The sequence below is a fragment of the Gorilla gorilla genome, chromosome 3, assembly GCF_029281585.2.
Source record: "Gorilla gorilla gorilla isolate KB3781 chromosome 3, NHGRI_mGorGor1-v2.1_pri, whole genome shotgun sequence".
NCBI lineage: Eukaryota > Metazoa > Chordata > Mammalia > Primates > Hominidae > Gorilla > Gorilla gorilla.
Genome location: NC_073227.2, coordinates 70830064 through 70849774, shown reverse-complemented (window position 1 = coordinate 70849774; position 19711 = coordinate 70830064). Strand labels below are relative to the sequence as shown.

General features: G+C 38.1%; 1 protein-coding gene across 14 annotated transcripts in view; it reads right to left on the bottom strand.

Moving 5' to 3' along the window:
• The window catches only part of CLOCK (clock circadian regulator), a 119276-nt gene that overhangs the window by 63406 nt on the left and 36159 nt on the right, over positions 1-19711 (bottom strand). For 7 of the 14 annotated variants that reach the window (XM_019025458.4, XM_055385061.2, XM_055385057.2 and 4 more), the window contains exon 2: positions 18291-18444. The exons of 4 other annotated variants lie outside the window; for them this stretch is intronic. The gene's annotated coding sequence lies outside the window, so the exon portion shown is untranslated. Of the gene's footprint in view, positions 1-1171; positions 1296-18290; positions 18445-19711 lie in introns of all 14 variants that reach the window. 3 more of the 14 variants (XM_055385063.2, XM_063705280.1, XM_063705281.1) reach the window with 1 other exon arrangement.

The following is a 19711-nucleotide window of genomic DNA, read 5'->3' as shown; positions in this document are numbered from 1 at the left end:
ACACCAACAAATTAGATAACCTAGAAAAAATGGATAAATTCCTAGAAATATGCCATCTACCATGAAGGCTGAATCATGAATAGAAAATGTGAACAGAGTTCACAGCAGCTTTATTCATAATGGTCTAAAACTATAAACAACCCAGATGTTCATTGACAGTACAATGGATAAACAAAATGTGGTATTCATATAATGGAATGCTATACAACAAAGAGAAGACTGCATACAACAGCACAGATGACTTTACAGGAGAGTACATAGTTTTTTAAAGAATAGACAAATTAATCAGTAAGTCAGAATGATAAAATAAAAAAAGAAAATCTGAGCAGACACGTATAACTTGTAATTATACTGAATCAAAAACTTCCCAATGAAGAAAAGCCAGGACCATATACATGACTTCACTGAAGAATTCTACCAAACAGTGAAAGAATTAATACCAATCCCCCTCAAATGCTTCCAACAAACTGAAAAGGGAACACTTTCAAACTCTTTATGAAGCCAGCATTATGCTGATATGAAAGCCAAAGACACCATAAGAAAAAAACTATAGACCAATATTCCTGATGCATATTGATGAAAAATTCTCAACAAAATACTACCAATCCAAACGCAACAGTAAATTAAAAGGATTATACCACATGACCAGGTGGTATTTATCCCTGGGATTTGAGCAAGGTTCAACATATATTAATAAAACCAATCCATGTGCTGCACCACATCAACAAAATAAAGGATAAAAATCGTATGAGGGATCTCAATTGATGCAGAAAAAGTATTTAACAAAATCCAACACTTATTCATGATAAAAAAAAAAAAAACACCATTCAACAAACTAGGAATAGAAGGAATTTATAAACCAAGAAAAGGAGGAATTTCTCTTTCTTAAAAAATAAATTGGTTTGAAAATTATGCCCTTTGACCCAGTAATTTCACTTTGAGAAATAAGAAAATAATCAAAGATGCATCTAAACTTTTATATTCATTGAGATATTATTAAAAATAATAAAGCTAGGCCAGTCACAGTGGCTCATGCCTGTAATCTTAGCACTTTGGGAGGCTGAGGTGGGTAGATCACTTGAGGTCATGAGTTCAAAAACAGCCTGGCTAATATGGTGAAACCCCATCTCTACTACAAATATAAAAATTAGCTGGGCATGGTGGCACACACCTGTAATCCCAGTTACTCGGGAGGGTGAGGCAGGAGAATCGCTTGAACCCAGGAAGCGGAGGTTGCAGTGAGCCGAGATAGCGCCACTGCACTCTGACCTGGGTGACAGAGCGAGATTCTGTCTCTAAAAAAAATAAAATAAAATAAAAACAGTAAAGCTAGAACAAATTTAAATGTCTAACTGCATTAACAGTGGCATGAAAATATATCAGACATAAACCTGAATATAGCAAAAGTATCGACTGTAATTGCTCCTAGGTAGTTTATGGATGGTGTTTTTTGTTCTTTCTTTAGTACTTTCTAAAATTTCTCCCATGAACATGCATTACTTTTATAATCAGAAAACTTAAGTGCTGCATTTTTTTTCTTTTTCTTTTAATTGTCCAATACTAGAGGCCTAGCTATACATGAGGAGGCAAATAAGATAAAACACAACCTGTTATCTATTCCAGAGAACAAAAACTTAACAGAGACTATTTTTCTAGTCATTTGAAGAAAACAAAGTTTCATCTAGTTAATAATTTTAAAATTATTAATTAAAAATGGCTAACTCAGGAATTTGAATTTTAAAAATTAAAACTACAGTTTTTCCCTAACCTAATAACCTACTGACCCACTGACCTACTTTGGAATTTAGGTTTGTTAATTCTGATACCACAGGTATTTCGGGAACTGACGGATCTATTAATTAAAAGTAGTGCTGAAATTTAATTGACCGGTATAATACAAAACTTAAGGAACAAACCTTAACTACTTTTATTACCATTTATGAAAAATTCTAACTTGCTTCTGCGGATTACTGATTTTGTATTATAACTGAAACAATAATTATTTCTAAGAGAAAAACTATTTTAACTTGCAAAGAAAGGCCCAAATATTTAATACTTTTTAGATTCGTTGTTTAATGTACGAGGAAAAAATGAAATTAAACAGTGGTTCTCAATTTATTCAATACTGAATGTATTAGTCACCTCTACAACCGATATAAGATATTGGCAAAATAAAACACATATTTGGTTTTACAGCTATCTCTACAATCAATTTAAATTTGAAAACTGACCTGTAAGAATAAGAACCACATCCCAAACCAGTTTTATGAACCAGACCTCTTAGAACCAGAGAGGATTCTGGCTCAAGACAAACATCAACTGACACTATAACTCTAGCCTGCTGAATGTCAAGATGTGAGATATTCACTAAACCTCATTAAATAAACAAAAACTAAAAAATTAATACAGTTCTCTTAGTGGGACAATACTATTCCAACGATTCAACTAATATATATTTTTCAAGTAATGTCTGAGCTTTGTATTCATGTAATAGACTGATCTTGCCCACAGAGTATAGGAGCACCTTATCCCCTTTTCAGAGATAAGACTGAGGCCTACATCTGTCCTCAGCCCCAAGTAAGCCCCACATAAAACCTGAAGGTGGAGGGAGAGCACAAGCCTCAGAATGAATTTCACATGTAATCAGGTACCATAAACCTGAAGCTATACGACTCTACACCTGGCCTTCATCCTAACACCAGCAGGAAGAAAGAGGGAGCCCTGTGGTAGGCAGAATAACAGCCTCTGAAGAATGTCCATTCCCTCTTCCCTGGACCTTATGAAGATGTTACGTCACATGGCAAAAAACGACACTGCAGATGTGATTAAGGATAAGGATCTTGAGATGTGGAGATTATCCTGCATTACCCAAGTGGGTCCAAAATAATCACGTGAGTTCTTAAGAGGAAAGGACCTTTCCTAGCTGTGGTTTGATATACCAGAAAGAACAGTCAAAAAAATGGCAAGTTAAAGGCATAAGAATGATACAATGGACCATGGGGACTTGGGGAGAAGGGAAGGATAGGAGGGGGGATGAGGGATAAAAGACCATACATTGGGAACAGTGCTCAGGTGATGGGTGCACCAAAATCTCAGAAATCACCACTAAAGAACTTATCCATGTAACCAAACACCCCCTGTTCCCCAAAAACCTACTGAAATAATAATTCTTTTAAAAAGATGCAAAGTTGCTGGCTTTGAAAGTGAAAGAAGGTGGCCACAAGCCAAGGAATTCAGGTAGCCTCTACAAGCTGGAAAAAACAAGGAAACAGATTTTCTCCTGAAGCCTCCAGAGAGAAATGCAGCCCGCTGACACCTTGGGTTCAGGTCAGTGAGATTTGTGTTGGCCTTCTGAGCTGCAGAACTGTAAAACAATAAATTTGTATTGTTTTAAGCCATTAAGTTTGTGGTTATTTGTATGGTAGCAACAGAAAACTATACAGAATCCGGTTTCTCTCGATAAACCTGGCTCTCACCAACACTTCCCTTTCAGTATTTACAGCAACCTGCATAGGAGATCATCAAAGAGAATCCCATTATGCCCTCCATTCTTTTTACATCAGTCAACAAGAAATGCCCAAGACTCCCAAGTCATCCCCCATCCCTATATACTTTCATCCCTATATACTCTGTATGTCCCTACACTGACCCCTTTTCTCTTCCTCCCCCAATTCCCAAAATCCTTTCGCAGTGTCTTCTGGAACTCATGGTACACATCGTCGTTAAAATATCCTATTTCCTCAGTATTGTTGTTGCACACTCTTCACCTTACTTGCTCCCAGCTGTAACCTCTCTCCCCTCTAGGAGTTCTGCTCTAACTCCAGCCCTTTCAAACGATGGCTTCTCTCTCATGTGAGATAAAATATATTTACTCTCCCATATCTCAGATGACCAAGCCCTGTTGGTGGGGTGAACTTCCTTGTAACTCACTGTCATTTCTGAATTATTCTCTCCCTCCCTAAAACCTTAGCTTTGACTCTCATGCCACCAGACTACATCAGCTATTATCCCCTCCTTATTGTAGTCATTCACAAACCCCAGGATAAGCCCCTTCACTCCACGAAGGGTGTGACCCTCTCCAATACCTCTTTTGAATTTCCGTGTACACAAAATGATCCCCCAAAACTGGCCAGTGAGTTCCTTGATCTCTTCTGCAACTATTTTGTGTTCCACCCCACCTCCCACTCATTCTGCTAGTGTTACCCCAGAATTCACCATTACTAATATCCAAAAGACCCTCCGTATCCTCAATTTTAAGCACCTAACCCCTCTCTCACAAACTGGGATAGCATGTGATCCACCTGATGCAAAAAGACAAAAAACACAAACATTTTTTAAAAAAAAACAAAAAACTGCTGGGCGCAGTGGCTCACACCTGTAATCCCAGCACTTTGGGAGGTCAAGGTGGGTGGATCACCTGAGGTCAGGAGTTCAAGACCAGCCTGGCCAACATGGTGAAACCCCGTCTCTACTAAAAATACAAAAATTAGCCGGGCGTGGTGTCAGGCGCCTGTAATCCCAACTACTTGGGAGGCTAAGGCAGGAGAATCGCTTGAACCCGGGAGGTGGAGGTTGCATTGAGCCAAGATTGCTCCACCGCACTCCATCCTAGGTGACAGAGCGAGAGGTCGTCTCAAAAAAAAAGGAACAACCAAAAAACAAAAACAAAAAAACTGACAATATAGCTCTAACTTATTTATGTTGGGTCTTTAAAAAGAAAAAAAAAACTGTGCCAGCTCATAATCTTTATTGGAGCCTCAGTTTCTCTTCCTAGTAAAGGCACAAGGGAGTAAAGCAAGTTTATTTGACATGGTCGGGAAGACTAAACATAGTGACAGTCAATGATTGGTTATGTTGTTAATTACCTTCTATGAGAAATGCTTCATTCTTTTTCATGTTTCTCTAAACTCTAGCCTTCCTTTTGACCACTGAGTCCTTTATACACTTATCATATTGACAAGCTATTCTGTGGCAAAATGTAATGATTGCTTACCACTTTAATATAGTTCAAGTTGTGCTGACTATAAAAACTTTTTAATATTCCAATTTACAGTATTTACTAACACAAACACATATAATGCAAATAATGAAAAACTTGTTCAGGGCTCTAAGGCTTCTGAAGATTATTTATCACATTCCAAGACACCAATTTTCCTTTCTAGCTTTAGTCTTATTTCTCCTTCCTCATTTCCCATTCTACTTTACTGTACACAGACTCCTTATTCTCCAGCTACACTAAGGAATCACGTCACCATTCCTAGATAGTAGAAAATAAAGACCTCTACGTAAAACAAAGGTTTGTCCACCAGTACCCAATATATTATCAAATACAATAAACTGGAATTGACCTTCACAGAAAATCATATTGTCATTCACATCAAGATTCAACTAATCATGATATAAACTTTATGTTATTAGTGAAAAACTGAAGAGGTACTATGTGTTTCCTATGGCCTCTATAAAAATTATCACAAAGTTAATGGATTAAAACAACACAAATTTACTATCTTACAGTTCTGTTGGTGAGAGCCCAATACAGGTCTCACTGGGCTAAAATCAAGGTGGACTAAAATCAAGGTGTTGGCAGGGCTGAATTCCCTCCTGTAAGCTCTAGCAGAGAATGTTTCCTTGCCTTTTCAAGCTTTAGAGGCCACCCATATTCTTTAGCTCATAGCTCCCTCTACTCCATCTTCAAGCCAGCAGGAGGCCAAGTCCTTCTCGGGCTGCCATTTCTTCTGCCTCTTTCTTCCCTTATTACATTAAGCCCACACAGATAATCTAAGATAACCTCCGTATTTTATGGTTAACTGATTAGCAACCTTAATTATTCCTTGCCATGTACCCTAACATAGTGGCAGGTTCCAGGAATCAGGATATGAACCTCTCTGAAGGGTCAGCATTCTGCCTACCACGTACCATGGACCAAGAAGTCTCTGTTTGGCAAAGACAAAATCAAATATTTTTTGAGGGGAAAGATGAAACATCAAAGGATAATTTGATCTATTAATAGATAAAAGACTACAGTACTATGCCAGTAGTTCTTAACTTCTGAACTATCTTAACCTTTCATATTTCTTAAAGGGAATTGGAAAATAATGTGTATGACAATTCAGGCTGCATGCGTTCAACTGTAACTAAAGTCTAACTTTATTGCTATACGGTAGCAACAGGCTCTAGGGATATTCTTCTGAATGGAAAAATCTGTCAATGTCCAAATGAATACTAGCACATATTTCCCCTTTTGGAAAACTAATTGTTACACCATAAGCACATATGATGTAATTTATATGCACTAAACAGATTGTCCAAAAAAGATGAATTAAACCCCAGACTTTGTAGAAGCCTATTTTTTAAAAGGGCAAATGTATGTAGATTTCTGAGATGGATCTCCAGAAAAAAAAAAAAAGAGATACAGAATTTTATCAACCTAAAAGAAGTACAGAATTTCATTAGTACTATAAATCCTCTAGGGACCTCTTAGGAAATCGGATTATTAAGTAGTACTTTGACAATACTAGGTTTAGAGCTAATTCATGAGTTGTTTAATAACATACAACTAATATGTATAAATATAATGACAATGTTTGACATATTATGTACTACATCTATGAGGTCACCAGAGCCACTTAAAACACCACCAAAAAATGCATCAATTTTCAAGGCCACAAGTATTCCCCTTTGTGCAATAATCATTTCACTGAAAAGACAGTTGTTTTGACTTATTAAAACTCGGGTAAACTGCCAGCTGCTTTTGTGTAGCCAAGTAGGCCCGGCAAATTCAAAATCATCTGAAAAGTATTTCAAAGAAGTTTAGATGCATCCTGAACCACAGATAATTCAGAAAAAAACTACCATAAAGCATGTCTTCTTCACTAAAATAATCATTATATCTAAGTTTATATTTAGGAAAAAATATACTCCCTTTGAACTAGAAGATTTTGCAATATATAATTTATACATATGTTACCCATTTCTGCTTTTCTGTCCCTATTTACTTTCAAAGCTTTCAAATTTAAAAAATTGATCTATCTAGTTCCTTATTATTATTATTATTTTAACCCACTGACTGTTTGATCCTTACCCTAAAATGACAAGGTCTGGAAAATGGCAGGCCAAGACCATATCTCAATCTGTGGAGTGGCAGGGGAGATGGGGCTCAAACTGCATAGGTCTTTGCATCACGTAAGCAGGAGTAAATATAGGATAAATGAGGACGTGTAGATAGTACAAGAATCCACCAGCCAGAAGGCCTGTGACCAGGTTTCACAGATTCCAACATGGACATAACAAGTATATTATAGAACAGACATATACTCTTGATACAGAAGACACGAGATCTGATGGGATTTCTACTGATTCATCTTTAAGCTCACTGACTCTTCTGTCATCTCCATTGTTACTGAGCCCATGCAGTACATCTGTATTTCATATATTGTATTTTTCAGCTCTGAAATTTCCATCTGATTATCTCATATAGTTTTTGTTTTTCAGAGAACTATTTTTACACTCCTTTCAGAAGTGTTCACTTTTACCTCATGAACATGAGTACTTTAAGGCTTTTTTCTGATAATTCCATCATCTGAATCATCTCAGAGTTGTCATCTGCTTATGTTCTTTTCCCTTTAAAAATGGTCAGATTTTACTGTTTCTTTGTATGTCAAGTAATTTTGGATTATATCCTGGACATTCTAGATATTAAGTTATGAGATTCTAGGTTCCATTAACATCCTCTAAAGCAGCAGTCTTCAACCTTTTTGGCACCAGGGACTGGTTTCATGCAATACAATTTTTCCATGGACAGAGGGGATGGTTTCTGGACAAAACTGTTCCACTTCAGATCATCACACTTGTTAAGTTAGATTCTCATAAGGAGCATACAACCTAGATCCCTTGCACTCGCAGTTCACTGCAGGGTTCACGCTCCTATGAGAATCTAATGCTGCTACTGATATGACAGGAGGCGGAGCTCAGGCGCTAATGCTCACTAGCCAGTCACCTACCTCCTGCTGTGCGGCCTGGTTCCTAACAGGCCACAGTACCAATCGTTGTTTCAGTTTTCAAAGCGTTCACAATGTTGCTTAAATCTATCCTCCGCATGCATCTCTCAGGGGCAACTCTGGGATTTGAGCAGTGGTTTACACCATAGTTCAGCTCTCTAGGTCTTTGCCATGTTTCTTTGGCTCTGTTCCATGTACGTGTAGCTCATGGATGCAGTAGGTAGGACCTTTGTGTGTTCATACACGCAATTAGGGAATCTCCCCCCAAACTAGGTCTCTTCTCTTTGAGACTTCCAAAGCATGCTCCAGCTTCCAGAGTTCTCTTTCCCAATTCCTCTGGCCAGACAGATGGCTTTCTTCTTGGGATTTTAAGTACACGTACCACTATGGCAATGTAATTTTACAAATGGAGATGGTCTCAGGGCACAGCTGGGAGAGAAAAAAAGGGGGGAATTTTCTTTGTCCTATGACTAGAAATAAAGGGTTTCTCTTGGAGTTTTTGCTAACTGCTGCACTCAACATATACTTCTACAACCCAGCCTACCATTTGGTTAAAGCTGGATAACAAAAAGAAAAAAAAAATGGTAAGCTAAGCACTACACAAGCTATTCAGGTTTTGACTTCCCTTCTCAGTTTGCCTATTACTGTTTACTTTCAAAAGTCTTCAGATAATTGTTTTTGTTTCTATCTAGAGGGTTTTTGTTGTTGTTTTTGTTTTGTTTGGTGGGGGTGGTGTGTTTTGAGATAGGGCCTCACTCTCTCACCAAGGCTGCAGTGCAGTGGTGTGAACAACAGCTCACTGCAGCCTCGACCTCCTGGGCTCAAGCAATTCCCTGCCTCAGCCTCCCAATGTAGCTGGGATTACAGGTACACACCATCATGCCCTATTGATTTTTAACTTTTTAATTTTTTGCAGAGACAAGATCTCATTATGTTGCCCAGGCTGGTCTCTAACTCCTGGGCTCAAGCAATCCTCCTGCCGTGACCTCCCAAATTGCTGGGATTAAAGGCATGAGCCATAGCATCGGCCTAACCGGGGTTTTAAGTTCTAATCAGAGAGGCTTACTCCACTTTTGCCTATCCATTATGTTTTATCCATTTCCCAATTAAATTTCACCTAATGGCTTTAGTAGTCACAACTAATTGTTATCTAGAATCATTATTTCATTAGGAGTATGCACTGTGGTGAGTTTGTAAGCCGATCGTTCTCCAGTGTTTCCGTTTGTTTGTCTGTTTTTGTGCTTGTTTTTGAGACAGGGTCTTATTCTGTCACCCAGGCTGGAGTGCAGCGGCACAATCTCAGCTCACTGCAGCCTCGATCTCCTGGGTTCAAGTGATCCTCCTGCCTCAGCCTCCCTCAGCAGCCGAGACTACAGGCATGCACCACCATGTCTAGGGCTAATTTTTGTGTTTTTAGAAGAGACGAGGTCTTGCTATGTTGCCCAGGCTGATCTCAAACTACTGAGCTCAAGCAATCCTCCCACCTCAGCCTCCCAAATTGTTCGGATTACAGGCATGGGCCACCACATCTGACCTCCAATGTTTCTTAATAGCTACAATTCTTCTAAAGATATGCTTTCCCTCTTAACTATTTGGTAGTCCTGGAATATAATCTGTACAGAAAAAGATTAATAAATGGTTGACTTTTTCCTTTCACTTACCAATTATTTTCAGAATAATAAATTGGTGTATATGAGGGTTTTTAAAAACAATTATTATGAATTCTTGAATTACTACATATTTGTGTATTTCAATGTACTATAATCATTACACTTTTTAGTATTTATTTATATTAAAATTTCTGTCTTTTTTTTTTAAGAGACAGGATCTCGCTCTGTCACCCAGGCTAGAGTGTAGTGGCATAATCACAGCTCACTGCAACCTCAAACTCCTAGGCTCAAGTGGCCCTCCCGCCTCAGCCTCCCAAGGAGCTGGGACTACATGCATGAGCCACCATGCCTGGCTTATACATATTTTTTTAAATTTGTCAAGTGCAGTAGTGAGAAGAGGGGGAAAGAGTAGAACAAGGAGTTCAATCTGTAACGGACTGTGAACAATCAAATGAAATAACCCATTACCTTTAGACTAGTCATAGTACACTTTTTTAAACCTATTTTTATGGGAAATTACAAATATACACAAAGTTAGAATAATAATATAATTAATCCTATATATCCTTCACCCAGTTTCCACAATTATCAACTCATGGCTAATCAATCTTGTTTCATCTGTTTTGCTCCTTCCCTTCCTCTCCACTGTTTCGGATTATTTGAAGCAAATCCCAAGTACTGTATCATTCCATCTGTAATCAGTCCAGCACATTTGTATAAACTACAAGGGCTTTTATAAAACATAACTACAATATCATTATCATATCTTACGAAGTCAATAAAAGACATATAAGACCTTTTTTTACACGCAAAATAACAAAATGCCCTGACAGAAATTATAAAAGTCTAAATGTAAGAAGGCATACAACCTCGCAATTGATTGGAAGTCTCAACACTGAAAAACATCCAATATCTCCAAATTGATTTATAAATTCTACACTAAGCTAGACAAAATCCAATCAGGTTTGTGGTGGGTAGTGCAGAGGACTGCTTATAAGCTGAGTGCAGAATTTTTATTGAAATTCAAAGGATCATGAAAGCCAAGGTAATTCTGAAGAACAAATTAGAGGATTTAAACTATCAGATATCATGACTTATTATAAAGCTACAGTAATTAAAAGAGTATGGCAATGGCACAACAGACAGACCAACAGAATAGAGTCCAAAAATAAATCCATGAATAAACAGTCCCTTGCATTACAACAAAAGTACTACTGCATTACGGTAGGGAAAGGATGATCTTCTCAATAAATACTACAGGAACAACTGGACTTCCACACGGAAAATAAAATGAACTATGAGGCTTACATATATCACACATAAACCTAAATGCAATAGTTGTAACAGTCAAGTTTATAGAAGAAAACATAGATAACATCTTCTTGGCTTTAGGGTAGGCAAAGATTTCTTAAATGAAACATAAAAAGCGTTCACCATAAAAAAATTTGATAAAATGGACTTCATTAAAATTAAGAAATTATCTTAATCAAAATAGACTATTAGAGTGAAGAAGCAAGCCAAAGACTAGGAAAGATATCTTCAATACAACTGAACAACTGAAATTATCTATTTCTGGGGTAATCAAGACAACCAACTCAACAGAAAAATCAGCAAAAGACATAAACAGTCATATCCCCAAAGAGGATATTCAAATGGTCAACAGGCATTTGAAAATATTCTAAGCCTTTTAAATCATCAGGGAATTATGAATTAAAACTACAATAGACCTTTACTACATATGCTCCATAAGAGCTAAAATTAAAAACACTAATAATTTCAAGTGTTGGTGAGGATGTAGAACAATGAGAACTCTTTGTACACTGCTAATGGGAATGTAAATTAATTTAACTACTTTGGAAAACTAGGATAATCTCCTAAAGCTAAACAGCCAAATACCTTAAGACCCAGCAATTTCACTCTTAGGTGTCTACTCAACAGAAATGTGTACACATGTGGACCAAAAGACATGCTCAAGAATGTTCACAGAAGTATTCTTCATAACAGCCAATATTAGAAACACCCCAAATGTTCATCACAGTAGAATAAATACTGACATATCCATACAATGAAGTATTTCACAGCAACAACAGAAAAGATGAACCACTGCTACATGCATCAACATGGATGAGGCATAAACAAGATTTTAAAAGGCTAGGCACAGAATTCAAAAATAGACAATACTGAATGAGTCACATAATAGTTATCTTTGGGAGTGTGTAATAACTGTTAAGGGGCATGAAGGAGGCCCCTGGGTTGATGAAAATGTCCTATATCTTATTCTTGATATTAGTTAAATGGGTGTTGACTTCATAAAAATTCATCAAAATGACACTCAGGATTTATGCACTTTATAATATGTGTGTTATAATTTGATGAAAGAGTAAAAAAAAAAAGTTAGTGATATCATGTCAGTCCCTTGATTTTTTAAATTTAATTTTTTTTGGTTATTTGTCTATGAAATTAAAAACTCTATTAAAGCTAAGTTCTACATCAGCCTGCCTCTTTGTGGGTACTAGAAGTCATGTTCACGTTCTTTCTTAACACAATTACTGAGTAATTGTCTTGGTATGTGGATCCTTCCCATAACATGAGGTCAACAGAAAGTCTAGCTTGAAGCTAGAGTTATCCAATATTCACAAACTAGAAAATTGTAACACTGCAGGTACTTCTTCTTAGTGTAATTATAAACAATCAATTTTTCTTTATTACATTCCAGATCACTAGTTTCCACAGTTTCTATTTGGCAAAAAGAGGTTAAAAAAAAAAAAAGGCCGGGCGCAGTGGCTCACGCCTGTAATCCCAGCACTTTGGGAGGCCAAGGCGGGCGGATCACGACGTCAGGAGATCGAGACCATCCTGGCTAACACAGTGAAACCCTGTCTCTACTAAAAATACAAAAAAATTAGCTGGGTGTGGTGGCGGGCGCCTATAGTCCCAACTACTCGGGACCCTGAGGCAGGAGAATCGCATGAACCCAAGAGGTGGAGCTTGCAGTGAGCCAAGATCGCACCACTGCACTCCAGCCTGGGCGACACAGCGAGACTCCATCAAAAAAAAACAAAAACAAAAACAAAAAAAACAAAACACAACTTGAGGCTTCACATCTAAGCTTAGTTTTAGCTGGAATTGAAAACACTCAGCAAATCAAGGCAATGTATCACAATAAGGTTGTCATAAGAATGAAATAAATATTAAATGTAAAGTGCTTAGAATATAATGCCTCAAAGTAAATGCTCAAAACTGTATTAATACCGTTCTAAGAAACACATGTAACAGACCCTTATTCTTGAATTTCCTTCAAAATATAATAAATATATGGTAGTAAAACCAGACCCACTTTTAAACAAAGTATTTTTATGGAGCTGAGAACAAAATCAATTTTTAATGAATCTGAACTGAACATATTAAAGTACAGGATCAATAAAAACTTAGTAAATTGTACTCAAGAATTTTTTAAGTTCTAAATTATACTTATTGGTATTTAACTATGACCCTACGATTAAAATAACTGAGATAATCAGGAAAAATACTGCTAATATAAAGAGCTCATCTTTGCATTGTATTTTTTACATTTGCAAAGTTGTATTTCATTACCATATTACTATAAAATAATTAAACCTATTTTATAAAACATAAGTCATAAACTTATTAAATCCAGCGAAGAATCGCAGAACAGTCCAGGCGCAGTGGCTCACACTGTAATCCCAGCACTTTGGGAAGCCAAGGAAGGCGGATCATGAGGTCAGGAGTTCGAGACCAGCCTGGCCAACATAGTGAAACCCTGTCTTTACTAAAAATACAAAAATTAGCCGAGTATGGTGGCACACACCTGTAGTCCCAGCTACTCAGAAGGCTGAGGCAGAGGTTGCAGTAAGCTGAGACAATGCCAGCCTAGGTGCCAGAGCAAGACTCTGTCCCCCCACCCCCCCCCACCAAAAAAAAAAAATCACAGAACAAGAAATACTTATACTTGTGATCACATAATGATACGCCACCCAACAAAAAAATTCTTTTCAATAACAGTACCATCATGTAAACAAAGTATATGTAAAGGCAGTTTGAAAAAAAAAGGGGACTATATTTTTTAAGCAGTCCTATTGCAATACTCTAAGTGTATTTTTAATGGAAATAAATGTTAATTTGAAAGTAACAGTAGCCAGGCAAGGTGGCTCACACCCGTAATCCCAGCGCTTTGGGAGGCGGAGGCAGGCAGATCGTTAGAGCTCAGGAGTTCAAGACCAGCCTGGGCAACATGGCAAAACCCCTTATCTACTAAAAATACAAAAATTAGCTGGGTGTTGTGGCACGTGCCTATGGTCTCAGCTACTTGGGAAGCTGAGGCAGGAGGATCAACTAAGCCCTGGAAGTCCAGGCTGCAATGAGCTGTGATTCCACCACTGCACTCCAGCCTGGGTGACAGAACAAGACCTTGTCTCAAAATAAAAAATAAAAAATAAAATTAACTGGATGTAATTTCCAGTTTTATACATAGCTGCTAAACATGTTTCTTAAACTTTATACTTGGAAATCATTCAAACATGCAGAAAAGTTGTAAGAATAGTTCAAAGAGCTTCTACATATCCTTTATCCTGATTTGACCAACTGTCAACAACAATCCTGTTGACCAATTGTCAACATTTTGCATTATTGTCCATATCATACATAAACATATTTTTTGAACCATTTGAAAGTAAAATGCACATATCATACCTTTTTACCTCTAAATACTTCAACTATACCTCCAAAGAACAAGGATATTCTCTTAAATATCTACAGTATAGTTACCAACTTCAGGAAACTTAACAGTTATACAGTATCTTAATGTAATGCCTATTTTCTCTCTTTTTTTGTTTTAGTTGAGAAAAAACTGCCCTCCAAGACTTTTTCCCTCTTCCAGTACAGAATCCAATCCAGGGTCATGTACTGCATTTAGCTGTCGTGTCTACCCAGACTTCTTTAAGCTGAAACACTTTTCTTTCAGTAAATATCTTTTGTTTTGTTTTTTTGAGACAGGGCCTAACTATGTTGCCCAGGCTGGTCTTGAACTCCTAGGTTCAAATGATCTTCCTGCCTCAGCCTCCTGGGTAGCTGGGACTAGGGGTGCATACCAACACACCCGGCTTCTGCTAAATACCTTTTAAACAATCTTATCTTTACATGGTATCCTGCAAGATAAGATTTTAAAAGTTGAATTCTTAAAAAAAAACCATATAGGGAAGTTCCATTAAAAAAAGAGGTTCAGTATAAGAGCTGCGAAAAGTTCAGAAGACTTAGATAAAAAAATACATAAATCTTCCTATTCAAGAGTGGCTTTTTAGCATATGGTATTTATTTTATTTTATATTTTATTTTTTAAAATTTTTTTTGAGATGGAGTCTCGCTCTGTCCAGGCTGGTGTAATCGCGGCTCACTGCAACCTCTGCCTTCCGGGTTCCAGCAATTCTCTGTCTCAGCCTCCCAAGTAGCTGGGATTACAGGCTCCCGCCACCACACCTGGCTAATTTTTTGTATTTTTAGTAGAGATGGGGTTTTACCACACTGGCCAGGCTGGTCTCAAACTCCTGACCACAGGTGATCCACCCACCTCGGCCTTCCAAAGTGCTGGGATTACAGGCGTGAGCCACCATGCCCGGTCTATAGTATATACATTTTAAAGCTTTATAATGAGGAGGTTTCCAGGTTTCTTTGAGATCAGCAATTCTTAGATTAGAGGTTTATATTCTCTCTATTAAATAGCAATATATAATCAATTTATACAAATAAATTTGGCCAATGATTTGATTGGTATCTGCAGAAAATGGATCTAGGCTGGGCACGGTGGCTCATGCTTGTAATCACAGCACTTTGGGAGGCTGAGGCAGAAGGACCACTTAAGTCCAGGAGTTCTAGAGCAGCCTAAGCAGCATAGTGAAACCTCATCTCTACAAAAAATAAACAAAATTAGCTGGGCATGGTGGTATGCACCTATAGTCTCAGCTACTCAGGAGGCTAAGGTGGGACGATCGCTTGAGCCTGGGAGATGCAGTGAGCCGAGATCATGCCACTGCACTCTGGCGTGGGTGACAGAGCAAGACCGTGTCTCAAAAAGAAAAAAAGGTGGGGGGGAGCCAGGCATGGTGGCTCACACCTGTAATCCCAACACTTTGGAAGGCTGAGGTTGGGGGAACACCTGAGGTCAGGAGTTCGAGACCAGCCTGTCCAACATGGCAAAACCCCATCTCTACTAAAAATACAAAAATTTGCCAGGCATGGTGGCGCATGCTTGTAGTCCCAGCTACTCAGAAGGTTGAGGCACGAGAATCACTTGAACCCAGGAGGTGGAGGTTGAAGCCAAGAGAGCACCACTGCACTCCAGCCTGGGTGACAGAGCAAGATTCTGTCTCTAAAATAAATAAATAAAATAACTTTTTAAAAAAGGATCTACAGAAAATTACTATTTTCATCAAAATTCTCTCCTCCAGTTAACAAAAACACCAAGTCTCAATAAGCAAACCTTTAAAGAAAGGGGAATGATTTTGATCATGCATAGACATAACAGTTATTGGAACTGGCACATACCTTGTTCTTTCACTGGACACTTACTGTGTGCCAAATATGTGCCAGGCCTATGCTAACTGTGGAGTTGAGAAATCCAGTGGTGAGCTAAAAAGGCACAGTACCCACTCTTAGGAAACTGGTAATTTAGCAAACCACCAAGACTCCTGTTTTCAGACAGTAAAGGTATTAGTTTTCCCTAATTTGGAAATGAAGCAATTAGATTCAGAGTGGTAAATGTGCCCCGAGTCACATAACTAAGTGTTCTCAAGGGACAAAGAAGGTAAACACAAAAATTATGGTCTTCTATCTCCTAATATAGTACTTAACCTGCCTGTGTATGACTACAAAAGAGTTACTTAACCATATCCTTTAGGCCTATCCATTGACTCCAAAGGGACAGTGTACTTTCATCTCCAATGAACTACTTTTGTTTCATTCAGTCAGTCATCAACTAATCTTTTAAGTACTTAAGATATTAGGTATGTAAGGTATTACAGTAACATTAAAACTTGGTTAAAAACAGAGTAGCATACTAATTTTCTTTCTACATATTCCCACATAATTCATTTTAGAATAAAAATAATAGAAGAATCCATTTCCCCTGATTTACTATTTTAAAATGACACAGGTCAATATAATTAGAATATGGGTAATACTTTCCACTAAAGAAAAAAGTACAATTAAGTCACTGAGAATTGGCATGGACTCCTACCTCTCTCTAATTTCCCCCCAATTCATCTCTTAAACCATAGCACTCAAATCTATAAATACTTCTTCAGCCATGTAGAGCAAGGATCAGCTAAACTTATTCTGTAAAGGGCCACACGGGTAAATTTTTTTTTTTTTTTGAGACGGAGTCTTGCTCTGTTGCCCAAGCTGGAGTGCAGTGGCATGATCTCGGCTCACTGCAAGCGCCGACTCCCAGGTTCACGCCATTCTTCTGCCTCAGCCTCCCAAGTAGCTGGGACTACAGGCACCTGCCACCACGCCTGGCTAATTTTTTGTATTTTTAGTAGAGATGGGGTTTCACCGTGTTAGCCAGGATGGTCTCGATAGCCTGACCTCATAATCTGCCTGCCTCGGCCTCCCAAAGTGCTGGGGTCTCTGCTGTAACTACAGACATATGTCGTGGGGATACATTTTGAGAAATGCACAGGCAATCTGTCATTGTGTCAACATCACAGACTATTTCTATACCTAGATGGTATAGCCTACTATACACCTAGACGATCTGGAATAGCCTATTGCTCCTAGGCTACAAACCTGCACAGCAAGCAATGGTACTGAATACTCAAGGCAACTGTAACACAATATTTAAGTATTTGAGTATCTAAACATATCTTAACATAGAAAAGGTAACGGGTTGTGCCATGATGACATGATGGCCATGATGTTACCAGGCAATAGCAATGTTTCAGCTCCATTATAATCTCATGGGACCACTGTCGTATATTTGGTCCATCACTGACCATGTAATGCATGACTGTACTTAACTGCTGCTATAGCCTAAAAGCAGTCATACACAAAACCTAAAAAATAAGAGTGGCTAATGTTCTAATAAAGCTTTACTCATAAACACTAAAAATTAAATTTCATATAACTTTCACGTGTCACAAGTTAGTCTTCAAGATTTTTTTTCAACCATTTACAAATGCAAACACCACTCTTAGCTCATGAGTCATACCAAAGCAGGCACCAGGCTGAATAAATTTGGTGGTGTGCAGACCCCAGTGAAGGCCTGCTTGTAAAGAGGAGCTGCAGGCTGGCTCTTCTTTTACCTCAGTCAGCTGACACTTTATCTCTATAGCTAAGGCCTGGCAGGAAATAATTCTTACTCGACTTTCAGTCATTTGCAAATCATCTTCCTTAAACTCAGGAAAAGGTAAGTTATGATTCTTACTTTTGAGCACTAGTTTTGAGAAATTTCAGGAATTGCTAAAATACTTTACATCTGGATTTCAATTATTTTTCCAATAACCTTCTTACTCCTCATAAGAATGAAAATTCTAAAGATAAATAAAAGCTGCCAAGGAAAGTAGCAGATCATTCCCCAAGTATTTTTATAATTCCTTGTCCTATGGTTCCACCAGTACACTGCAAATTCCATCCTACCATGATTAAGGGAAAAAAAACAAAGATAGCATACCTTTGAGCTCAAAATGATGATTGAAGGTATCTAGTGAAACTTGCCAAGTTCTAAAGATTCATTTAAGAGGACTGTAGAATTATCCAAAGGCATCTTACAATGTGATAGAATCAGCTTCTGAGCTTCAGCAGCTTTGCGGGAACAAATAAAAATTCTGCAAAGAAACAGTACTTACTGAAATAATGCTAACCAATTTAAGTAACATTATTATCACTAGTATTTTTGTTTCATCGACGTATAGAACATTTATTGCAAGCCTCCTCTACGTGCCAAGAATTGGGAATGTGTCAATAAATAGATCAGATCTCATCAACCCCTCTGGGAACTCAACCGTAAATGGGACAAAAAGTTTGAAAAATCACGATGGTGTGAAGGTAAAGCATAATAGAAATACAAACCAGTTTGCTGGAAATTGTTTAGAAAAGTTCTCCTGGGATGGGCGCGGTGGCTCATGCCTGTGATCCCAGCACTTTGGGAGGCCGAGGCAGGCAGATCACTTGAAGTCAGGAGTTCAAGATCAGCCTGGCCAACATGGTGAAACCTCGTCCCTACTAAAAATACAAAAATTAGCCAGGCATGGTGGCACGCACCTATAATCCCAGCTACTAGGGATGCTGAGGCAGGAGAATAGCTTTAACTCGGGAGATGGAGGTTCCAGTGAGCCGAGATTGCGCCACTGCACTCCAGCCTGGGTGACAGAACAAGACTCTGTCTTTTTTTAAAAAAAAAAAAAAAAAAAAAAAAAAAAGGTTTCCCTAAAGGAGGAGAATTTAATGCAAGAATGTGTATGATCTAGCCAAATAAAGCAAGAGGGAAGAGGTGAGAAAGAAAATTTTTTGTCCAAAGGGAACAGTGTGTTCAAATGGCTAGGTGTAGGTGAAAATATGACATTTGTGTGGAAGTAAAAGAAGTCCAATGTAGATGTTCAGAATGAAACAGGAAATGAGAAAGGGCATTTCCTGAGACAAGATGGGCAAAGAAAGAAAGCAAAAGGTGAAGCAATTTGCCCTGAATCACACAGGGCTAAAGGCAGAGCCCATTTTAAACCCTTACCACTTGACTGCAATATACTAGCCATTCTGAAATTCTAAGCAGGAAACTAAAAGTTCCTAGAGAGGAATTTCAGGGGACGTTTGCAAGAGCCCAAGGAATGACTGCCCTGGGCCAATAGCTGACCTTGCCATGGATGGATAAAAGAATCAACTGATCATCAAGCGTCCATTGTGCAGAATGAGAAAAAAGTCTCATCACAATTCTCAACTAATAATTAACAATTACTAAGCACTTTACTATGTGTAAAGCCCTGTTTTAAGCACTTGACATGTATTTATTCAGTCCTCACAACATCACTATCAAGCAAGTGCTTTCACCATCCTATCTATCTAGTATAATTTTAATGACACAGTCCAACCATGGCTATT